This window comes from Dendrobates tinctorius, unplaced genomic scaffold, assembly GCF_039654945.1.
Source record: "Dendrobates tinctorius isolate UK_male_01 unplaced genomic scaffold, ASM3965494v1 ptg000111l, whole genome shotgun sequence".
NCBI classification, from domain to species: Eukaryota; Metazoa; Chordata; class Amphibia; order Anura; family Dendrobatidae; genus Dendrobates; species Dendrobates tinctorius.
In genome coordinates this window covers 5,961,846-5,984,969 of record NW_027361779.1, presented here as the reverse complement: position 1 = coordinate 5,984,969, position 23,124 = coordinate 5,961,846, and the positions used below count along the sequence as shown (strand labels likewise).

Here is a 23,124-nt window from a genome sequence, read left to right as displayed (position 1 = left end):
AAACCTAAAACAATGGGAGGGAAAAACAGAAAAACCTAAAGCTTGCTGTGGCACTGGTATTGGCATCCTTGACATTGAATTAGTATGGAAACACATTTTGACTCGCCTGTGGTCAATCACAAATGGGAATCAACTGTGATTAATAGTTGATGCCCAAGTGACATGAATTAGCCAATGAATGATGACTTCAGTGTTTTAAAAAGCCACATGATAGGCCCTATTCCTTTGTAGCAATGGTGAAGACAAAGGAGCTGTCTGAGGACATCAGAACTGCTATTATTAGCAAACACAAGACTTCCAAAGGGTATAAGGCCATTGCCAAAGACCTTGGTATCCTAGTTTTAATAGTGAGCAAAGTTACTAAGAAGTTTACTGAGCATGGAACCATCAAGAACCACCCTGGAGGTGGGGGAGAGGAAAATTAAGAAGACATGTCTTCGAAGGTTGATGCAAACGTGCTCACCAGAGGTAGCCTGACTGCCATTAGGTACCGAGATGAGATCTTCAGACCCCTTGTGAGACCATATGCTGGTGTGCTTGGCCTTGGGTTCCTCCTAATGCAGGACAATGCCAGACCTCATGTGGCTGGAGTGTGTCAGCAGTTCCTGCAAGATGAAGGCATTGAAGCTATGGACTGGCCCGCCCGTTCCCCAGACCTGAATCTGATTGAGCACATCTGGGACATCATGTCTCGCTCCATCCACCAACGTCACATTGCACCACAGACTGTCCAGGAGTTGGCGGATGCTTTAGTCAAGGCCTGGGAGAACACTCAGGAGACCATCCGCCACCTCATCAGGAGCATGCCCAGGCGTTGTACAGTAGGGAGGTCATACAGGCAATACTGAGCCTCATTTTGACTTGTTTTAAGGACACTACATTCCACTTTAATTTTGTGTGTGACTCCAAATCCAGGCCTCCATTGGTTAATAAATTTGCTTTCCATTGATGATTTTTGTGTGATTTTGTTGTCAGCACATTCACCTTTGTACAGAACTAGTATTCAATAAGAATATTTCAGCCATTCAGGTCTGGGATGCGTTATTTGAGTGTTCCCTTTATTTTTTGAGCAGTGTATATCTTTCCATTCATATGTGTACTTTTCAAAAATAATGTCAAGTGAATGGGATGTGTGACTTTGCCCCATTTACATATTATAATGATTGTCTATGTTTAATGACATGTATTATGACTGTACATCCTCACTCCTCCTGCTTGTGGAGCATTATCTGTTTGTGATATTTTTCTTACAGGAAAAACGAAATTTTGAAATAGAAAAAATCCTGACGATATAACTTTGGTACATTTCCATATATTTCTGAAGATATTGTACAGTCGATTAAAAAAATGAAGGGGTGCCAATAATGATGAGCACATTACAAATACAGGACTTGTTTGTTTGTTCAACTCCCACTGCAACTTGTTAAAAAACAACATACTGCACTGTATTCATTTTCCCTGGGTCCATCAGCGAGTTTCTGCTGCTGCCGTCACACTAACCGCGCAGAAGCCAATCAGAGAGCTCAGCAGCTCTGAAGGGGGCGCTTTGTCTACACTGGCAAAACCTTTGAGCTCACCGATTGGCTGATACACCGCCGACGTGACATCAGTGCCACAGTCAACACCAGGGGCAATGGCGGATACTATCATGGGGAAGGCAAGTACAGCGCACTTTGTTATTAATTTTTTTATCAAACTGTGCCATTATCTGAAAGGGAACAAGCGCTTTAACCCCTTAACGACCAGGGGTATTTTTGGTTTTACATTTTCATTTTTCCCTCCCCTTCTTTCCAGAGCCATAACTTTTTTATTTTTGTGAGGGTTTTCTTTTTTTTTTTGCGGGACGAGTTGTACTTTTAAATGACATCATTGGTTTTACCATATCGTGTACTCGAAAACGGGAAAAAAATTCCAAGTGCGGTGAAATTGCAAAAAAAGTGCAATCCCACACTTGTTTTTTGCTTGACTTTTTTGTTAGGTTCACTAGATGCTAAATCTGACCTGCCATTATGATTCTCCAGGTCATTACGAGTTCATAGACACCAAACATGTCTATGTCCTCCTTTATCTAAGTGATGAAAAAAAATTCCAAACTTTGCTAAAGAAAAAAAAAAAAAAAAAAAAAATTTGCGCAATTTTCCGAGACCTGTAGCGTCTCCACTTTTCATGATCTGGGGTCGGGTGAGGGCTTATTTTTTCCGTGCCGGACTGACGTTTTTAATGATACCACTTTTGTGCAGATATATTCTTTTGATCGCCCGTTATTACATTTTAATGCAATGTCTTGGTGACCAAAAAAACGTACTTCTGGCGTTTTTACTTTTTTTCTCGCTACGCCGTTTAGCGATCGGGTTAATGCTTTTTTTTATTGATAGATCGGGCAATTCTGAATGCGGCGATACCTAACATGTGTATGTGGGATTTTTTTTTACTGTTTTATTTTGATTGGGGCGAAAGGGGGGTGATTTGAACTTTTAGGTTTTTTTAATTTTTTTTATTTTTAAACATTTTTTTTTTTTTGGCATGCTTCAATAGCCTCCATAGGAGGCTAGAAGCTTGCGCAACCCGATCGGCTCTGCTACATATGGGCGATGAGCAGATCGCCCATATGTAGATTAACTGCTGTGCTTTCAGTGCCGACCACCGGGTGGCGCTGAAAGCCATATGCCTGGAACAACCATAGAGGTCTCATAGAGACCTCTGGTTGTCCAGGCAACATGACGCCGACCCCCGATCACGTGACGGGGTCGGCGATGAGGTCATTTCCGGCCCGGCGGCCGGAAATGCTATTTAAATGCCCGCTGTCAGCTTTGACAGCGGCATTTAACTAGTTAATAGGCGTGGGCGGACGGCGATTCCACTCGCGCCTATTGCGGGCACATGTCAGCTGTTCATAACAGCTGACACGTCCCGGCTTTGATGCGGGCTCAGCGCCGGAGCCCTCATCAAAGCAGGGGAAATGTCTGATGACGGACTGTGTGCGTCATTGGACATTAAGGGGTTAAAGTAGTTTGTTCTGTGAAAAGACGTAATAGTTCATTTATTTACCATAGATTTGTCTGTGAAATGGTCAGAGAACCTATGTCCTGGCTTAATTCTTTGGTTTTGCTGTAGTCTCTTGCAGCTTGCACAAAAAGGCATAGCCTTACTGAGCTGTGCATTTCATCTACTGTACAGTGGCATGTAAAAGTTTTGTTATTGTGAACAATTAAGCAAGTTAAAGAAGAAATGATCCCTAAAAGGCCTAAAGTTAAAATTAAAGCTAAAGACATATTTCCTTTGTATTTTAGGCAAGAATATCTATTTTTTTTAGGAAATTACAAAAAGTAAAATGGGCCAATGCAAAGTTTGTGAACCCTGCAAGGTTAGTACTTAGTATCACCCCCTTTTGAAAGTATCAGAGCTTGTAAACGCTTTTTATAGCCAGCCAAGTCTTTCAATTCTTGTTTGAGAGATTTTCATGCATTATTCCTTGGAAAATTCTTCCCGTTCCATGAGATTCCTGGGTTGTCTTGCATGAACTGCTATTTTGAGGTCTAGTCCCAGATTTTCAGATCAGGGGACTGTGAGGGCCATTGTAAAACCTTCAGTTTGCACCTTTAGAGGTAGTCTACAGTGGATTTTGAAGTGTGTTTAGGGTCATTATCCATTTGTACAAGCCATCCTCTTTTCAAATTCATCTTTCTTTACAGATTATGTTTTGCTTGCACCAGAAAATTATTAAAATGTAATTGAATCCATTCTTCCCGTGAAATGTACCTTGTGCCATTGGCTGCAACACAACCCCAAAGCATGATTGATCCACCACCATGCATAATGGTTGGCGAGATGTTCTTTTCCTGAAATTCTGTGCCCTTTTATCTCCATACATACCTTTGATCATTGTGGAACAAGAGTTCTATTTTAGCCTTGTCGGTCCACAGGGCTTGTTTTGATGTTATTTTGCATAATTCTGATGCTAAATTTTAAGGTGAGGACGCAGGAGAGGTTTTCTTGTGATGACTCTTCCATGAAGGCCATTTTTGTGAAGGTGTCTCTGAACAGTAGAATAATGTACCACAACTTGAGTCTGCTAAATCTTTGTGAAGGTCTTTTGCAGTAAAGCAGGGATTCTGATTTGCCTAACATACCTACAAGCAGTTTTCACTGACATTTTGCTTTGTCTTCCAGACTTTATCTTGACCTCCCACTGTTCCTGTTAACTTCCATTTCTTATTGACATTTCAAACAGAGGAAAGGGCAACTTGAAAATGCTTTGCTATGTTCTTATAGCTTTGTGGGCTTCCACCATTTTCAGAGTGCTAGGCAGCTACTTAGAAGAACTTATGGCTGCTGTTCTTTGGCACAAGGTTAGAAGAGGCTGGGTTTTTATAAAGCTGGGAAATTTGTATCACCTGGCCTTTCCTAACAATGATAGTGAACGGGCTATAACCATAACAGGCTAATTAAGGTCTGAAACCTTAGTGAAACTTATATGAACACACAAATCTCCAAGTGCGCCCAAACATTTGCATTGACCCATTAACTTTTTTGTAATTTTTAAAAAGAAAAAATTTACTCCATGTATTTGTCAGTGCTTTTCACGGATCGCACTCGTACCTATGATAGTCTATGGTGTATTTCACATGTCCGATTATTTCCTTGGACAGAGTGGTCCGCAGACACCATACAGCCTTGTCTGATACTGTTGGACCAAACTCGCCAGTGCAAGTCTATGTGGGTCACTGGATAAGTTGAGCGCTCCTTTTTTGACAGACTGTTTGAAAAGAGAAGCTGGAGAAAACTTCATTTTTATGTTTTTTTAATCCAAGATAAAACTTTGGATGAAACTGTGATGACACCGAAAAGAAACACTCATGAAACTCAGACTTTTTTTTTTTTTTACAACGTAAACATGTAATTAAAGGGTAATTTCAAACTAAAATGTTATCCTGTATCTATGGGATCGTTTGCAGATTACAGATGATCCCAACAGCGCTGCCTTGGAATCCCAAGAAGGATCTCTGCAGTCTGTTCTGCAAGGAGCACATAAGTGGCCTCTGCTCCATTTATCGCCTATGGGATCGCAAGTCTAGTTGGATTTGGGGTGCAGCTGGCTGGAGATAAGCGCTCAAGATCACACCCTCAGGGGCCGTGCAGAAGACACGTCAGGAATCGCTCCCCAATCTCTGGAGCTTTGCTAACCTGAAGGGAATTTTTCTCAGAGTTTTGAGATATTGTCGAAGCGCTCCTTCCACTTTCTTTTCTGCCTTTTTCAGCATTTGAGGAGTCTTTTTACATTTTTGAAAACCATTAATCAATTAAGAAAATGCTGTCGCATTTTGAAGCCAATACGATGACAAAAACGCTCAAAAGGCGCCGACGAAGCAGAAATCAGAGCCTGGCTCCGCAGATTTCACCAGCATTAGAACGTCAAGCGCTTTTCCCACACAAGCTGACAGAACCAACCTTCCATCACTTCGCTGGCGCTTCTTTCACTATTTTTAGATGCAGATTCACCAAAAACCTGGCAGAAGGCAGAGTGTGCACCCCCTAACAAGGACTGTCCCCGCAGACGCCAGGGTGGCATCCACTACTGCAGCCGGCCACGCCGCTGTCCAGCAGAGCTCAGGGACGCGCCTCACGGTGGCTGACACCCAGCTTTCCCCGTGCCGGCCAGGCGTCTCCCCAGGAATCAGCACACTGTGGGCGCACTACTACACCCAGCAGGGTAGAGGCTCTGGGACGTCTGGGCAGGACGCCTGCAGCAGGCACAGCTGGGAGCGCACCCTATGGAAGGCAGACAGCACACTGTCAGGTATCAGAGGAGGCGTGTGACAGCTACGTGCCGTCATGGCGGCTCACCACGTCTACCCCGTGTGTTCTCACACAGTACACTAGCAGTATGGTCGGGCAGTGCACACACGGTGCCGGTCCGCTCACTCACCTGGGCTGGCTCACACGGTGAATGACAGCTGCGCCTGACCAATGGCAACGCTCTTCCGCGGCCAGTAATACGCAGCTCATTGGCCGGCAGTGGAAGGGTGACGCCGTAGGCAAGCAATGCGGGCTCCTATTGGTCGGCTCGGCTTCCCTGACCCCGACGCGATTTGTTGACGTCATATCCATGCGCCCATACACGAGTGCTGGCGGCAAGTTCCTGGTCTTCATTAGGTCCCTGTGACGTCAGCAATCACGTGATTGTCCTATGGTTTCTGAGGTTTCGTTCTTGCTGCCGGCGGTGAACGGGACGCTGGTGATGACACACTTGCATTACGGTCGTGGCATTCCTTGTATGTTGCTTTGGAGGCACAAACATTGCGGCGGAGATTACAGGGGCTCTCCACTACAATCACCAGGGAGAGATGGTCCTGTCAGCCACCTGCAGTCTCACAGCAGTAATACGGTACCATATGACGTCATACCAGGTGACGCTGTGGAGGGCGCAGACAGCCGGAAATGCTGTTTGTTCGTCATCTCTTGTACTGGAGAAAGAGGCCTGCGAGCCTCGAAACGCGTTGTTGGAGATGTCACTGGTAACACGTGGCCGCGCCTCACACCTGCACTGCTATGTATAGCTAAAATCACCATCTCCTATGAATGCCAGACACTGTTTCGCATGAACATTGTAGTGACAAGCACGAGAAGACCGCCAGCTCTCGTGACAACCCATCGGCGCCCTGCTGTCACATCACAAGCACTCCGATGGGAGTGTGGAATAGCGCTCTCCTTCCAGCGCATGTTAAATGCTACTTTCAGAGATTGACGGCGGAATTGAACTGGACAGCCACAGCCGAAAGTCCACTCCACCATCGGCTGTTAGAGGCACATGATGGCTGATTAAATCAGCTGTCATGTGCAGAGAAAGATGAGGGTTAAAGGAAACTTTCTATGAAATGCTTTAGCGTTTCTGAGCATAATTTACCTGGCTGCAACTTATATTGCCAGCCAGTCACGTAGGAGACAGCACTAGGCCAGCAATAGAGCTGGAGTGATAGAGGCTTCAGATTCACCATAGTTATTTGCATGTCAATTCATAAGCTTATTTCTCAGTAACAGATGTTGCATCTACCCTGGGCACAGTCGGCAGGGGGGAGCAGTTGAGCCACCTGATGCAGCGGACATATGGGTTTCCCCAGTGGCTGCATTTAGCCTCCCACTGGACTGACAGCCAGCTCAGAGAAAGTTCAGCACGCCGACTCCCAGTGATCAATTGCACTCAATCACTAGTACAACTGAAGCAGGGTCAGGGTGACGTCAGCAGCGTGATCAGGTTATGTGATCACATTACTGACATCACTTGCTGGCGCTGCAGAGGCGCAAACAACATTAAGTGTTCCAGTGAAGCTGAAGCAACAAGAAAGGAAAGAAAGACCACAAAAATGCACACCACCGATATATATAATAATAACAAGAAAAGCTTTATTGACAACAATATCAATTTAAAAACATGTAAAAACAAAAAGAATACAATTCCCCTGTTAGTCCTGATCAATACAATAATGAATTGAGTCTCATGCATATATCATCAGCATAAATAAAGGAACAAAAAAAGGAAAAACATCCACAATAAGGTGTATCCATATGATAGATGTAAATATATAATTACATCAACGAGCACCTAATGGCGCACAATCCTGATCAAATCACCCTAATGCTGGAGACTCAAACAATAAAATAGCCTTCACGTGGAAAAATACCATGGCTCACATGTCAATCACAGCTGAAGTGCCACATAGTCTGGTAGAATGTATAGCATCCTCAATACTTGAGATCTCAAGTCTCCAGCATTAGGGCGATTTGATCAGTCAAATGTCCAAGGCAACACATCTAGACTCATCATCCACAATAGCCATTAGAACAATGAAAAAGTATTTTTTATAATTTAAGTACTCTGCTCCACTTACAGCTGGTTTCATAATATTAATGTGTTTGCCATCCACAGCCCCCACACAGGAAAATTACAAATTTCATGGAATTTGGAACATTTTCAATCCAGCTTTCACTTGTGGGTTGGGGGGGAAATTCTTGTCACAGAATGCCAACTAAAGCACGACATCCGGTTATTTTATTCCACTTCTGACATAAAGCACAGGTGTCTACAATAATCCCAGAAAGGATGGATATTCCAATCCTGAATTGGAAATGTAACAATAACAACGTCTCTCCAGTAGCCAGGAATCTGCGGAAAAGAAAATGAGAAACAAAAATCAGTACACCGCTTAGGGATAGGGAAGGTTTGGTTTATTTGTGACAGGAGTTTCTTTTTCTACACTATACCTCAGGGTGACCAAGAAACGTTCCACAGCAGGAATTGGTCGACGGAGCTGTGTGTCCTGCCTGGCGATGGATCCTTGGACACGTAGCAGTAAGTCATGGAAGCTCTGTTGTGACATTCTCGTGTAGTCAAAAAACTTCGGGTTTTGCTGCGGCTCTGTGTACAAAGAGTGGTAGGCTCCACGCGTCTCTTGGAGTTCAAAGATGGGGTGTTGCCAATAGCGACAACGTCTTCTCCATCTTTCTCTTTGTTCTTGACAAGCAAAGGCAGCAGCCAACTTCAGTTGTAAATCCAGATCTTCTAGGAAGCTGTCCAGGACAAGATCCATCGTGCTTCGAGATACAGCAGCCAAAGACAAGGATTTCCTCAGTGCAGTTTGTCTATATATATATATTTATTATAGAAATCCCATGAGACACGCCTACTGGGTGTCTGACGTCAAGGAAAAGCTACTGGAAAACATTGGAAATTTCTAATGCATGCGCATAAACAACGCAAATGCATGCAAAAACACATACACACATGCAAACAGCGTTTTTTGGCATCATGCATAAGATGATGCGGATAAAAAATGCTGTGCAAACATGCATTTGCATGCGGATGATACGCTACGGACTCAGACGCAAATGTGATCCTAGCCCAACCGTGTACCATCACTGACTGATAGCTGGCTCAGGACATAGTGAGCGGCGGCTGTAACCGGGTACCATCACTGACTGTAGCTGGCTCAGTACATAGTGAGCGGCGGCTGTAACCGGGTACCATCACTGACTGTAGCTGGCTCAGTACATAGCGGCTGCTGTAACCGGGTACCATCACTGACTGTAGCTGGCTCAGTACATAGTGAGCGGCGGCTGTAACCGTGTACCATCATTGACTGATAGCTGGCTCAGTACATAGCGGCGGCTGTAACCTTGCAACATCACTGACTGATAGCCGGCTCAGTACATAGTGAGCGGCTGCTGTAACCGGGTACCATCACTGACTGTAGCTGGCTCAGTACATAGTGAGCGGCGGCTGTAACCGTGTACCATCACTGACAGCCAGCTCAGTACATAGTGAGCAGCGGCTGTAACCGGGTACCATCACTGACTGTAGCTGGCTCAGTACATAGTGAGCGGCGGCTGTAACCGGGTACCATCACTGACTGATAGCCAGCTCAGTACATAGTGAGCGGCTGCTGTAACCGGGTACCATCATTGACTGTAGCTGGCTCAGTACATAGTGAGCGGCGGCTGTAACCGTGTACCATCACTGACAGCCAGCTCAGTACATAGTGAGCGGCGGCTGTAACCGGGTACCATCACTGACTGTAGCTGGCTCAGTACATAGTGAGCGGCGGCTGTAACCGGGTACCATCACTGACTGATAGCCAGCTCAGTACATAGTGAGCGGCGGCTGTAACCGGGTACCATCACTGACTGTAGCTGGCTCAGTACATAGCGGCTGCTGTAACCGGGTACCATCACTGACTGTAGCTGGCTCAGTACATAGTGAGCGGCGGCTGTAACCGGGTACCATCACTGACTGTAGCTGGCTCAGTAAAAAGTGAGCGGCGGCTGTAACCGGGTACCATCACTGACTAGCTAGCTCAGTACATAGTGAGCGGCGGCTGTAACCGTGCACCATCACTGACTGATAGCCGGCTCAGTACATAGTGAGCGACTGCTGTAACTGGGTACCATCACTGACTGTAGCTGGCTCAGTACATAGTGAGCGGCGGCTGTAACCGTGTACCATCACTGACTGATAGCTGGCTCAGTACATAGCGGCGGCTGTAACCTTGCACCATCACTGATAGCCGGCTCAGTACATAGTGAGCGGCGGCTGTAACCGGGTACCATCACTGTAGCTGGCTCAGTACATAGTGAGCGGCGGCTGTAACCGTGTACCAACACTGACAGCCAGCTCAGTACATAGTGAGCGGCGGCTGTAACCGTGTACCATCACTGACTGATAGCTGGCTCAGTACATAGCGGCGGCTGTAACCTTGCACCATCACTGACTGATAGCCGGCTCAGTACATAGTGAGCGGCGGCTGTAACCGGGTACCATCACTGACTGTAGCTGGCTCAGTACATAGTGAGCGGCGGCTGTAACCGGGTACCATCACTGACTGATAGCCAGCTCAGTACATAGTGAGCGGCTGCTGTAACCGGGTACCATCACTGACTGTAGCTGGCTCAGTACATAGTGAGCGGCGGCTGTAACCGTGTACCATCACTGACAGCCAGCTCAGTACATAGTGAGCGGCGGCTGTAACCGGGTACCATCACTGACTGTAGCTGGCTCAGTACATAGTGAGCGGCGGCTGTAACCGGGTACCATCACTGACTGATAGCCAGCTCAGTACATAGTGAGCGGCGGCTGTAACCAGGTACCAGAGCGGCGGCTGTAACCAGGTACCATCACTGACTGTAGCTGGCTCAGTACATAGTGAGCGGCGGCTGTAACCGGGTACCATCACTGACTGATAGCCAGCTCAGTACATAGTGAGCGGCTGCTGTAACCGGGTACCATCACTGACTGTAGCTGGCTCAGTACATAGTGAGCGGCGGCTGTAACCGGGTACCATCACTGACTGTAGCTGGCTCAGTACATAGCAGCTGCTGTAACCGGGTACCATCACTGACTGTAGCTGGTTCAGTAAATAGTGAGCGGCGGCTGTTACCGTGCACCATCACTGACTGATAGCCGGCTCAGTACATAGTGAGCGACTGCTGTAACCGGGTACCATCACTGACTGTAGCTGGCTCAGTACATAGTGAGCGGCGGCTGTAACCGTGTACCATCACTGACTGATAGCTGGCTCAGTACATAGCGGCGGCTGTAACCTTGCACCATCACTGACTGATAGCCGGCTCAGTACATAGTGAGCGGCGGCTGTAACCGTGTACCATCACTGACAGCCAGCTCAGTACATAGTGAGCGGTGGCTGTAACCGGGTACCATCACTGACTCTAGCTGGCTCAGTACATAGTGAGCGGCGGCTGTAATCGTGTACCATCACTGACTGATAGCTGGCTCAGTACATAGTGAGCGGCGGCTGTAACCGGGTACCATCACTGACTGATAGCTGGCTCAGTACATAGTGAGCGGCGGCTGTAACCGGGTACCATCACTGACTGTAGCTGGCTCAGTACATAGTGAGCGGCTGCTGTAACCGGGTACCATCACTGACTGTAGCTGGCTCAGTACATAGTGAGCGGTGGCTGTAACCGTGAACCATCACTGATAGCCGGCTCAGTACATAGTGAGCGGTGGCTGTAACCGAGAACCATCACTGACTGATAGCCGGCTCAGTACATAGTGAGCGGTGGCTGTAACTGTGCACCATTACTGACTGATAGCCGGCTCTGTACTGATGCACTGCTGAGCTTGTTGTCAGTCAGTTCCGGGGCCTATGTATTGAGTGGTGACTGAAGCCGCACCGGATGATCCTGTATGACAAAACTGGAGGCCTCTGGGACGAATAAAGTTCAAATTAACCCCATATCTGTAGGATTACTAGCATTTTGGGAGCTTTAAAGTGATTGTTCCCTCAATGTGTCGACTAAAATACTAGCATACTTGAGCACCAGCACAGATGTCATAACATTGTTTCTGGCACAAGAAAAGCCCGTTATCATCAAACTGTACTATGAAGGCTGCAGATCATCAATGTCCTCTGATAGTCTGCAGCACTTATGTCACATAAACAATGTCATGAGAATGCTCGGGACACAACGCTCAGAGCGGAGGAGTCATCAGTCCAGCTCGTAAAAATGCCCTTTTATTTTATTGCGCAAACTAGGAGCATTCAGAAGGAGTTGTCTTTTAAAGAACAATCCCTATAATGTGGATACAAAACGTTTTGTCTGATCATTGCTATATTTTTTAGTATAGTCTGCCGGCTGTCTTTATCAAACTGTTGTCCATTCTTGCTATGGTCACTTCATGTTTACATGTTTCAAGTTGATTGGTGTAACAAGTAAAGCAAAACTTGGCACAACCTGCCAGTGTTCTACGATTTGGGTGAGGACATTCATTATATATGGACTGGTGTTTTTTTTTTTTTGTGCCAGGGCTGCTTTTTGGTCCCAGTCCAGCCCTGCATGCTATCCTTATTGACAAAATGGAAATCACTCCCTCTCTTACTATTTCAGCAATAAAAGTGATTATCCTCCCAAAAATGTTATATCTTTTTGAAACTTTACCCATATCGGTCCCACTCAGAGATTTACATGCTTTTCAAGCAGTCACTTTAAATTTCATATGGACTCCAGTGCTGCAAGGCTGCAGTGCTATCCTCTGAGCCACCGTGCTGCGAATGGACCCATCTATTCCTTCCTTTTGCTGGTGTTGTATCCTGTTCTATATATAACATTTTTTGAGACTGTCCACTGATTAAACCGTTCTGGGTGATAGTCCAACTTCTCAATAACACATTCATGACCAAGCCTATTTTGACCTTAATGACCTGGCCATTTTTTGCAATTCTGACCAGTGTCCCTTTATGAGGTAATGACTCTGGAACGCTTCAACGCATCTTAGCGATTCTGAGATTGTTTTTTCGTGACACATTGGGCTTCATGTTAGTGGTAAATTTTTGTCAATAATTTTTGCATTTATTAGTGAAAAAATCAGAAATTTGGCGAAAATTTTGAAAATTCCGCAATTTTCAAATTTTGAATTTTTATTCTGTTAAACTAGAGAGTAATGTGACACAAAATAGTTACTAAATAACATTTCCCACATGTCTACTTTACATCAACACAATTTTGGAAGCAAATGTTTTTTTTGTTAGGAAGTAATAAGGGTTAAAAGTTGACCAGCGATTTCTCATTTTTACAACACAATTTACAAAACCATTATTTTTAGGGACCACCTCACATTTGAAGACAGGTGAGGGGTCTATACGGCAGAAAATACCCAAAAGTGACACCATTCTAAAGACTGCACCTCTCAAGCTACTCAAAACTACATTCTACCTTTTTTCCAGCTTCTGAGCATGCCCACGGGACGAGCTCGCATTGGAGTTCAGGAGTCAGGTGCTCAGGTCCTGCTCCTGATTCCATTGGTTTAGCTCAGGGCTCTGAAGATTTCCGGCAGGTCCCGTACGCTATAAAAAGTGCGCATGGCCGTTATGCCATGCGCTAGTATTTTCATACCGCTGCTATGTGTATGGTGACGGATGCTTGGATTGGTGACTGACTCATTAAGAAACCCCTGCCCTCTGATAATACATCTGTGTGTGTCAGTGGTTTTCAGTCAGTACCTGTGCTAGCGCTAGCGCGCACAAGCTCCATCTTTCCAGCAGCTTAGCGTCCTGCATCACGCTTGCAATATTTGCGGTTGCAGCTTGTCCAGGCGTGCGCAGTTGCGACGCTGAGCACACGTGTATACGGTAAGTCCACTCGGTTGTAGTGATCTTATTTAACTACTCTGGTTTCCGGCTACCGCACGTGTGCCGCTGAGATCCTGTGCTGTTAACAGGCTCAGCGATACTATTTTGGTATTATTTTCCCTGCATCTCTGTGTCCCTTAACAGAGCTTGCCTTTTTGCTTCTGGGTGTGTTAGAACCCTGTGCATATTTGTGCTCTGCCTCTCTCAGCAGCGGTTTTACCATCCACCGCACGGTGGACCCCGAGTGGCGAAGGCACTTTAATTATTTATTTTTTTAGTGCCTTCCACCACTCCTAACATACATGGCCCCATTCATTCTTTCATGTACAAGGATCAGTTGTCCTGGTCCTTTTGCAGAGAAACAGCCTCAAAGCATTATGTTGCCACCCCCATGCTTCACAGTATGTATGTACAGTATAGTGCTCTTTGGATGCAACTCAGCATATTGTCTCCTCCAAACACGACGAGTTTTGTTTCTACCAAACAGTTCTACTTTGGTTTCATCAGACCATATGACATTCTCCCAATACGCTTCTGGATAATCCAAATTCTCTATCAAACTTCAGACAGGCCCAGACATGTACTGGCTTAAGCAGGGGGACACGTCCGTGTTTCCAGTACGTGTGGTATTCGTTTTTTCACGGAGGCCACATGTACACAATATAACCTGTGGGGCTGCTCATTTGCCCATGTTTTTAGTGTCTGTGCATATTACAAGGAAACATGTCTGGTTTTTCCCAGCAGAACGGATGCCAAGGGCCAATAAAGGTCTATGGGTCTGTGAAAAACACGGATGGCATCAGTGTACAATCCGTGTTCAGTACATGTACAGTCCTCCTACTCATTGTTATTGGCACCCATAAAATTTAAGGACATAATGTTGAATATCTCCTGACAAAAATGAATCAAGTGAAAGTTTTTGTGTATAAAGCACTCGTGTTAAAGATAAAAGAGCAAATAGTAAACAATAATATAAAATAAAAAGCAATGGGAGAGAATAACAGAAAAACCTAAAGCTTGCTGTGACACTGGTATTGGCACTCTTTACTTTAAATTAGTATATAAACACATTTTGACTCACCTGTGGTAAATCACAAATTAGAATTACTTGTGATTAATGGTTGGTGCCCAAGTGACATGAATTAGCCAATGAATGATGACTTCAGTGGTTTAAAAAGCCACATGATAGGCCCTATTCCTTTGTCACAATGGTGAAGACAAAGGAGCTTTCTGAGGACATCAGAACTGCTATTATTGGCAAACACAAGACTTCCAAAGGGTATAAAGTTGCAAAGAAGTTTGCCGAGCATGGAACCATCAAGAACCACCCTGGATGTGGGGAAAAGAGGAAAATTAAGAAGAGATGTCTTTGAAGGTTGGTGCAAATAGTGGAAAAAGTACCAAAGACCTGAAGGCCAATGTGGAACGACTGATCTTTGCTAAAGAATACCTTGAAAAATCACAATCCCTCTTGGAAAATGCTCTGTGGACGGATGGAACAAAAAAAGAGCTTTATGGCAATGCAAAGCAATAGTGTGTTTACAGACGGCACAATAAAGCTCATAAGGAAAAGAACACCCTACCAACAGGTAGGTGTTGTGAGTTCATTCTCTGGTTCACCAGTTGTGAGTTCCCCTTCCAGACTCCCTCTGGTGGTAACAGGAGGTAGTGAGGCTGATTTGATCGGTGGAAATCTGCCACCTGAGAATGAGGATGACGATTGGACCTCAGGATTCTCAGATTGGATTTAAGACAGCCGACGCCCTATTCAGTTGCTGGTGATTCCTTCTGGCTTGTCAGCTCTTGGTTTTCAGCTCTGTTCCAGTCATCTAAAGCTAAGTTTTTCTGCTAATGTTCACACTTGATTTTGTTGGTCTATTCAGTCTTTTGTGTGGTCAGCCAGCCCCGGCTGGGGGCTGTGCTGAATTTCCACTCTTATTTATCAGTATTTTGCCAATTGGCTTTTTGTCCCTTACTAGTTCGGTCTCTTTTTGCTCTGTCTCAGAATATTTCAGAGTGCTGATATAGTGGGAGAAGTCCAGTGACTTCAGGGTTAATTTTGCTATCAGAAGTGTTGCACATTATTTTTGTAGGGTTTTTTGCAGGTTGCAGACAGTGTCTTTCCTTTCCTGTCTAGTTAGTTTGGGCCCCATCATTTGCTCAGCCTATTTTCCTGCCTGTGTTTGTGCCTTCATCTTGTTTCACCGTCAATACATGTGTGTGGGCTATTTATTCCTTTGGGGTCTGCTCTGGGGCAGTTAGTTTTCCTTTTTCTTGCTTTAGGCTTATTTAATCCTCCGGCCGTGACGAGGCGTCTAGGAACATTGTAGGCACGCTCCACGACTACTGCTAGTTGTGTGGTAGGATCAGAGATCTGCATAGTTACCAACCTCTCTGGTTTTCTGTGACTTAGCTAGTTTTGCTTTTTTCTCCTCGGTGACCCATTCATAACAGGCATGGTGGAGGATCAATAATGCTGTGGGGTTGCTTTGCTGTGTCAGGTACTGGAGGCCTGTTCCTTTGTCACAATGGTGAAGACCAAGAAGCTGTCTGAGGACATCAGAACTGCTATTATTAGCAAACACAAGACTTCCAAATGGTTTAAGGCCATCTCCAAAGACCTTGGTATCCCAGTTTCAACAGTGTGCAATGTTATTAAGAAGTTTGCCAAGCATTGGACCATCAACAACCTTACTGTAGGTGGGGGAAAGAGGAAAATTAACAAGAGATGTCTTTGAATGTTGGTGTGAATGGTGGAAAAAACACCACATCAAACATCCAAAGACCTGAAGGCCAACCTGGAACAATCTGGGCTCATGGTTTCCACAAGTACCGTAGTACTGCTAGAAATGCATGTAAACCACACATGACTTTATCAATAAAGTTTTATCAAAACCAAAAATCAGGAAGTATAAAAAACAAAGCAACTTAATCAAAAACCTGGCATATGAAAGAGATAGAAACCCCAAGCATCAAAAACGCAATAAAATCGCATGTAAAAGATGCACTCAAAAACGCAGTAAGGGTATGTGCACACATTGCGAATTTGCTGCGTATCCGCAGCGGATTTGCTGCTGCGGATCTGATGCAGGTTGGTTAGTGATTTACAGTTCAATGTAAATCTATGGAAAAAAATGCTGTGCACATGCTGTGGAGAAATCTGCTCAGAAGCGCAGCTGTTTTTTTCTGCAGCATGTCAATTCTTTGGGCAGATTCCGCAGCGTTTTTACACCCATTCCATTTAAGGAATCCGCAGGTTTAAAAACGCTTGCCAAATCCGAACAAAATCCGCAGGAAAAACGCCCAGCAATCCACAACGTGGGCACATACCCTAAAAAACCTAACCTACGTTAGCTAATACGTGCAGAAATGCTTCTCATGGTAAATTAGCATTAAAGGTGCTTTCCAGTTTTGAAAAAGCAAATTGTACTTTGCTCACCCTCCCCAGGTCCCACGCTGGATCTACGCAGGTACAGTTATTTTATTTTTGTACTGAAGTACAGTGATTAAAAATGGCAGTTCTGGCTTTTATAATTTACTTTTTCCTTTACAATGTTTCACTCCAACAAACTTTATTGTGTCACTTGGAGAATATTCCATCAAACATCGATATAACCTCCAGGGTCTGGAACATGGCAACTTGCAGGGTTGGTGTTAACGGCAGGCAAACTAGGCATTTGGGGTGTTCATTATACTATATAGAGGACTATGGGGAGCGTATAATACTACATGGAGGTGTTTGGGAAGTGTATTATACTGTATGGAGGGCTATGCTGGACATTATACTTTGTCGAGGACTATGGGGCACATTATACTATATGGAAGACTATTGGGTACACATTATACTATATGAAGGACTATGAGGTGCATTATATTATGTGGAGGACTATGGTGTTTATTATACTAAATGATCAAAATGCTGCCTATTTATCAGGTGATTGGATTGTTTATGCCGGGACAGAAATCATTGTTCTCAGCAGCAAATGGCCCAGTGAAGACATCAGATATGCTGCTAATAACACTATAATGTATGGGGACAGATTGATCTAAAAGGTTAGCAATCGAGATCAATATAAAACATAACTTTTAATGTTAAGAAATGATAAAAGCTACCAAAAGATAAAGTGAAAATGCAACTATAGCTCACTCAATCTAATTGTCACAGACTGGAGTTGAGCGAACCGGGTCGGCCAAATTCAGAATCCGCCGACTTTTGCTAAAGTCGGGTTTCACCGATGGAAACCCGACCATAGCGTGAGGTCGGCCATGAGGTCGCCAACTTGAGCGCCAAAGTCACGTTTCCCACAATCCTTCCAGCGCCTATTTTCAGCCAATCATGAAGGACGCACACTGTGGGCAACGCGAATATGTCGGCAGCGGCCCCCACCATGTTAGAGAAGGGCATGCAAGTGATTGGCTGGCTTTGTGTGGTGTCACAGTGCCTATAAAAGGCCGTGACCGCCGACCGCCATCTTACTTCTGTCGATCTTAGCATAGGGAGAGGTTGCTGCTGATCATTCTCAATAGGGAGAGTGTTTAGGCAGGGACAAAGTGAAAAAAATTGCTTGTGCTGATAGCGAATGTCACTGTAAAACACAACTGTATAGTGTGCAGTGACAGGGGAGCATATATTTGTGTGCAGCAGCTCTGTTGGTTATTAGGCTGCCTTATAGGGCTCCCTGATAGCTGCATTGCTGTTTGCACACTGCTGTGCAGAGTGCTTTTTTGAAAGCAAAAATATTGTTATTCCTTTTTTCTGCACAGTTACCAATCCTTCATTTTTTCACACTTTTTTGTGCAGCAGCTCTGTTGGTGATTAGGCTGCCTTATAAGGCTCCCTGATAGCTGCATTGCTGTTTGCACACTGCTGTGCAGACTGCTTTTTTAAAAGCAAAAATCCTTTTATTCCTTTTTTTCTGCACAGTAGATACTGAGCGTACATTTTTTCACACACCGTATAGAGGGTACGCTCCTCACACACTACCGTGTACCGACTGGTATCACGGACAAATACATGCTATATGTGTGTGACTCCATAAAAAATACACGGAGATTAACATTTTTCCATACATACACCATATAGAGGAGTCCGATTATCAAACAGTATCGGATATCTGGTGTTCTTATTACACAGAGTCAGCATGTGTGTGTGACACTCCATAAATACTGTACATATACGGACATTTCCATTTCTTTATACACCGTATTGAGCAGTTCGATTGTCAAACAGTATCAGATATCTGGTGTTCTTATTACGGTCACATCTACACAGAGTCAGCGTGTGTTTGACACTCCATAAATACATTTACAGACATTTCCATTTCTTTATACACCGTATTGAGCAGTCTGATTGTCAAACAGTATCGGATATCTGGTGTTCTTATTACTGTCACATATACACAGAGTCAGCGTGTGTGTATGACACTCCATAAATACATATACGGACATTTACATTTCTTTATACACCGTATTGAGCAGTCCGATTGTCAAACAGTATCGGATATCTGGTGTTCTTATTACTGTCACATCTACACAGAGTCAGCGTGTGTGTGACACTCCATAAATACATATACGGACATTTCCATTTCTTTATACACCGTTTTGAGCAGTCCGATTGTCAAACAGTATCGGATATCTGGTGTTCTTATTACGGTCGCATCTACACAGAGTCAGCGTGTGTGTGACACTCCATAAATACATATACGGACATTTCCATTTCTTTATACACCGTATTGAGCAGTCCGATTGTCAAACAGTATCGGATATCTGGTGTTCTTATTACTGTCACATATACACAGAGTCAGCGTGTGTGTGTGAGACACTCCATAAATACAAATACGGACATTTCCATTTCTTTATACACCGTATTGAGCAGTCCGATTGTCAAACGGTATCGGATATCTGGTGTTCTTATTACGGTCACATCTACACAGAGTCAGCATGTGTGTGTGTCATTCCGTAAATACATATACGGAGATTGACAGTTTCACCAACAGCGTATACAGCTGTACACCTCTGATACAGTACCGTATATCTGCTTGTTGGATTACGGTGAAATACATACTGGGAGAGCGTCTGTGGCTCACAAAATATATACAGAGATTTCCCTTCTTACATACACCTTACACAGCTGTACGCTACTCATACAGTACCATTTCTCTGCTGGTATTTTTGGTACATTTTGCCAAACATGAGGAAGTCTGGTGGAAGAGGCAGCGGGCGGGGGGGCGCAGCTGGTACTGATGGTGGTGGTGGTGGTGCATTGGCTGGTTCTGGCAAAAGCACAATAGCAGCTAAGGCAGGAGGTGTTGAGCCTGCGTCATCGTCTGGCACAAGAAGGACTTTAAGGTTCCCTTTCCTGCGAGTAGGTAAACCGCTTTTAAAGCCATAGCATCAGGAACAGGTTTTGGCTTACATTGCCGAAACAGCCTCCATCTCTATTGCCTCCTCTTCTGAAGTTACAAAAACTGCAAGCACAGAGTCGTCAGTGCAGGCCTCTGGTCAGGAACAACACCTTTCGTTGTGTCCTTCACCCACACCAAAAGTGAAGGATGCTGCAGCACACACTTCAGATTACTCCATGGAGCTCTTTTCACATACCATTCCTGGGTTATCAAGTCAAATCCTGAATTCCCCAGTCCAAGATGAATCTGACATGGAGTGCACTGATGCACAGCCACTGCTAGATGAATCTGCTGGTACATTCACCCACAGCACTACATTGCCCTCGCAGTCTACTGAGCCCGAATCAGACCCTGATGAAACTCAGGTGCCCCTTCCTGCATACTATACCACCTTACATGGTGACACAGAGGAAGGTGCAGATGACATTGAAGATGAGGTCATGGATGACCCAGTTGTTGACCCGAACTGGCATTCATTGGGGGAAGAGGGTGTTGGTGACAATAGGTCAGAACATGAGAAGGATCCGTAGCAGGCATCGTCATCGCAGCCGCGATTATCCGGCAGGCCCGTAGTTGTCAAAAAACTTGGCAAGAAAACTAAAAGAGTTGCAGGACAGCTTGGCCAGATGGTCAAATTAGCACAGCGTGCAAGCCCTGAAAATTTTGTACCATAGTAGGAAGAGTACAGTGTGGCACTTTTTTGAACAAAATCCTACTGATGACGCAAAGGTTATCTGTAAGAAGTGCCGAAGGACCTTTAGCAGAGGGAAAAATCTAAGAAATTTGAATATCAGTTGCATGCTTAGACATTTAACCAACATTCACTTGCAAGCGTGGACGGACTACAAAAGCTCAGGTAGCACGTGTGCACCTGCTCCGACTGAAGTTATCCGGCAACGCTCCATCGCTTCCCCCACTGTAAGGCCACCGCTAAGCACACCACCATCAAGAAATGTTGAGGTGTCGTCGCTAGGCCAAACCAGTCAGGCAATCACAATATTTTCGCGAGGAAACACTGAATCTAGGCCATCAACACCCTCACCATCACCAACCCCTTCTCAGTCCGTCATGTCCAATGCTAGTTCCCCCATATGCAGCTCTCAAGTCCAGCTCACCCTACCAGACACTCTGAGTAGGACAAGAAAGTACTCATTCTCTCATCCGTGTACACTGGCTTTGAACGCCTACATTGCCAAACTGATCTCATTAGAGATGATGCCCTTCTGTTTGGTAGAAAGCGAAGCTTTCCGAGAGCTCATGGCCTACGCTGTCCCACGCTATGACCTACCCAGTCAGCACTTTTCTCAAAAAGCCATCCCTGCCCTCCACCGGCATGTGAAAGACCGCATTGTCCATGCGCTAAAACAATCAGTGAGTGGAAAGGTGCACCTCACAACAGATGCATGGACCAGTAGCATGGCCAGGGCAATTATGTGTCCATCACTGCGCACTGGGCTAATGTGGTGGATGCAGGCTCCACAGGGGACAACGGCGGTGGAACAGTGCTGCCTAGCCCACGGTATAGGAAACAGTTGGCTGTAGGCATTCGAGCCTCCTCTTCCAGAAGCGAAAGCTCATCGACAGAGCGCAGTCGCACGAGCACTCCATCCACATCTGTCAGTGTTGCACACGAGGTATCCCACTATCGAACAGCTAGTGGTAAGCAGCAGCAGGCTGTTTTAAAAATGATGTGTTTGGGTGACAGTAGACACACCGCGGAGGTACTGGCCGAGTACTTGCATCGACAAACTGAGTCATGGCTGGGCAGTCTACATCTTGAGCCAGGCAAGGTAGTGATAATGGGCGGAATTTTGTGGCAGCCATAGCCCTTTCAAAACTCACACACATACGTTGCCTGGCTCACACATTGAACCTGGTGGTGCAGTGCTTCCTAAATAATTATCCGGAGTTAACAGCCCTGCTCCATAAGGTGCGAAGACTGTGCTCGCACATCCATTGCTCAAACGTCCACTCCAGTCGTATGCAGAAGCTGCAGCGATCACTCAACGTCTCCAAGCATCGCCTAATCATAGACGTTGCTACAAGATGGAACTCCACTATGCACATGGTTGAGAGGCTGTGCGAACAGAGGCGGGCTGTAATGCATTTGTGGGAGGATACACGGGCAGGCAGTTTGAGGGCAGACATCGAATTGTCGGGTGTGCAGTGGTCAAAGCTGAAAGACCTCTGTAAAGTCCTTCGGTGTTTTGAGGAATGCACACGGCTGGTAAGCGCAGACGACGCCATCAAAAAATGAATACCACTTATGCGTCTGCTCATGCAAACTTTGACGCACATCAGGGATCAGGCGTCTGCAGCTGAGGAGCAACAGAAGGAGGATGACAGTCAGCCATTGTCTGTTCAGGTAACTCCTGGACAAGGTGGAGGACGATGAGGGGGATGGTTCTTTTGGGGAGGAGGATGCTTCTCAGGGGGCAAGAGAACATGTGGGCGTGCCAAGGTCAGGTACAGGGTTTGTGCGTGACTGGAGGGATGTGGATTTGCCAGAAAGCAGTGCAGCATTGACCTGGAACATTGGCCCACATGTAATAATAATCTTTATATTGCGCTAACATATTCTGCAGCGCTTTACAGTTTGCACAGATTTTCATCACTGTCCCCGATGGGGCTCACAATCTAAAATTCCCTATCAGTATGTCTTTGGGAGGAAACCAGAGTGCCCAGAGGAAACCCACGCAAACACGGGGAGAACATACAAACTCCCTGCAGATGTTGCCCTTGGTGGGATTCGAACCCAGGACCCCAGCGCCGCAAGGCTGCAGCGCTAACCACTGAGCCACCGTGCTGCCCATGTGTGACTATGCCTTGCGGATCCTAAAAATGGACCCCCGCATTGCCAAAATGATGAGGGATGACGACTACTGGTTGGCCAGCATCCTCGATCCATGCTATAAAGGCAAATTACACAACATCATGCCACAGGAGAACCTAGAGCTAACATTGGCTAACAAGCAACTCTGGTAAACCGGTTGTTTAAGGCATTCCCAGCACACAGCAGCGGAGCTGGTTCTCCCACGAGCCGTATTGGGCAAAATGGAAGAGGTGTTCGTGGTGCA

General features: G+C 45.5%; 1 protein-coding gene across 3 annotated transcripts in view; it reads right to left on the bottom strand.

Moving 5' to 3' along the window:
- The window catches only part of ASCC3 (activating signal cointegrator 1 complex subunit 3), an 825,088-nt gene extending 818,551 nt beyond the window's left edge, over positions 1–6,537 (bottom strand). Inside the window, exon 1 of one of the 3 annotated variants that reach the window (XM_073589497.1) lies at positions 5,927–6,537. The gene's annotated coding sequence lies outside the window, so the exon portion shown is untranslated. The remainder of the gene's footprint in view (positions 1–5,926) is intronic. The other 2 variants (XM_073589498.1, XM_073589496.1) reach the window with 2 other exon arrangements.
- Positions 6,538–23,124: the final 16,587 nt, after the last annotated feature.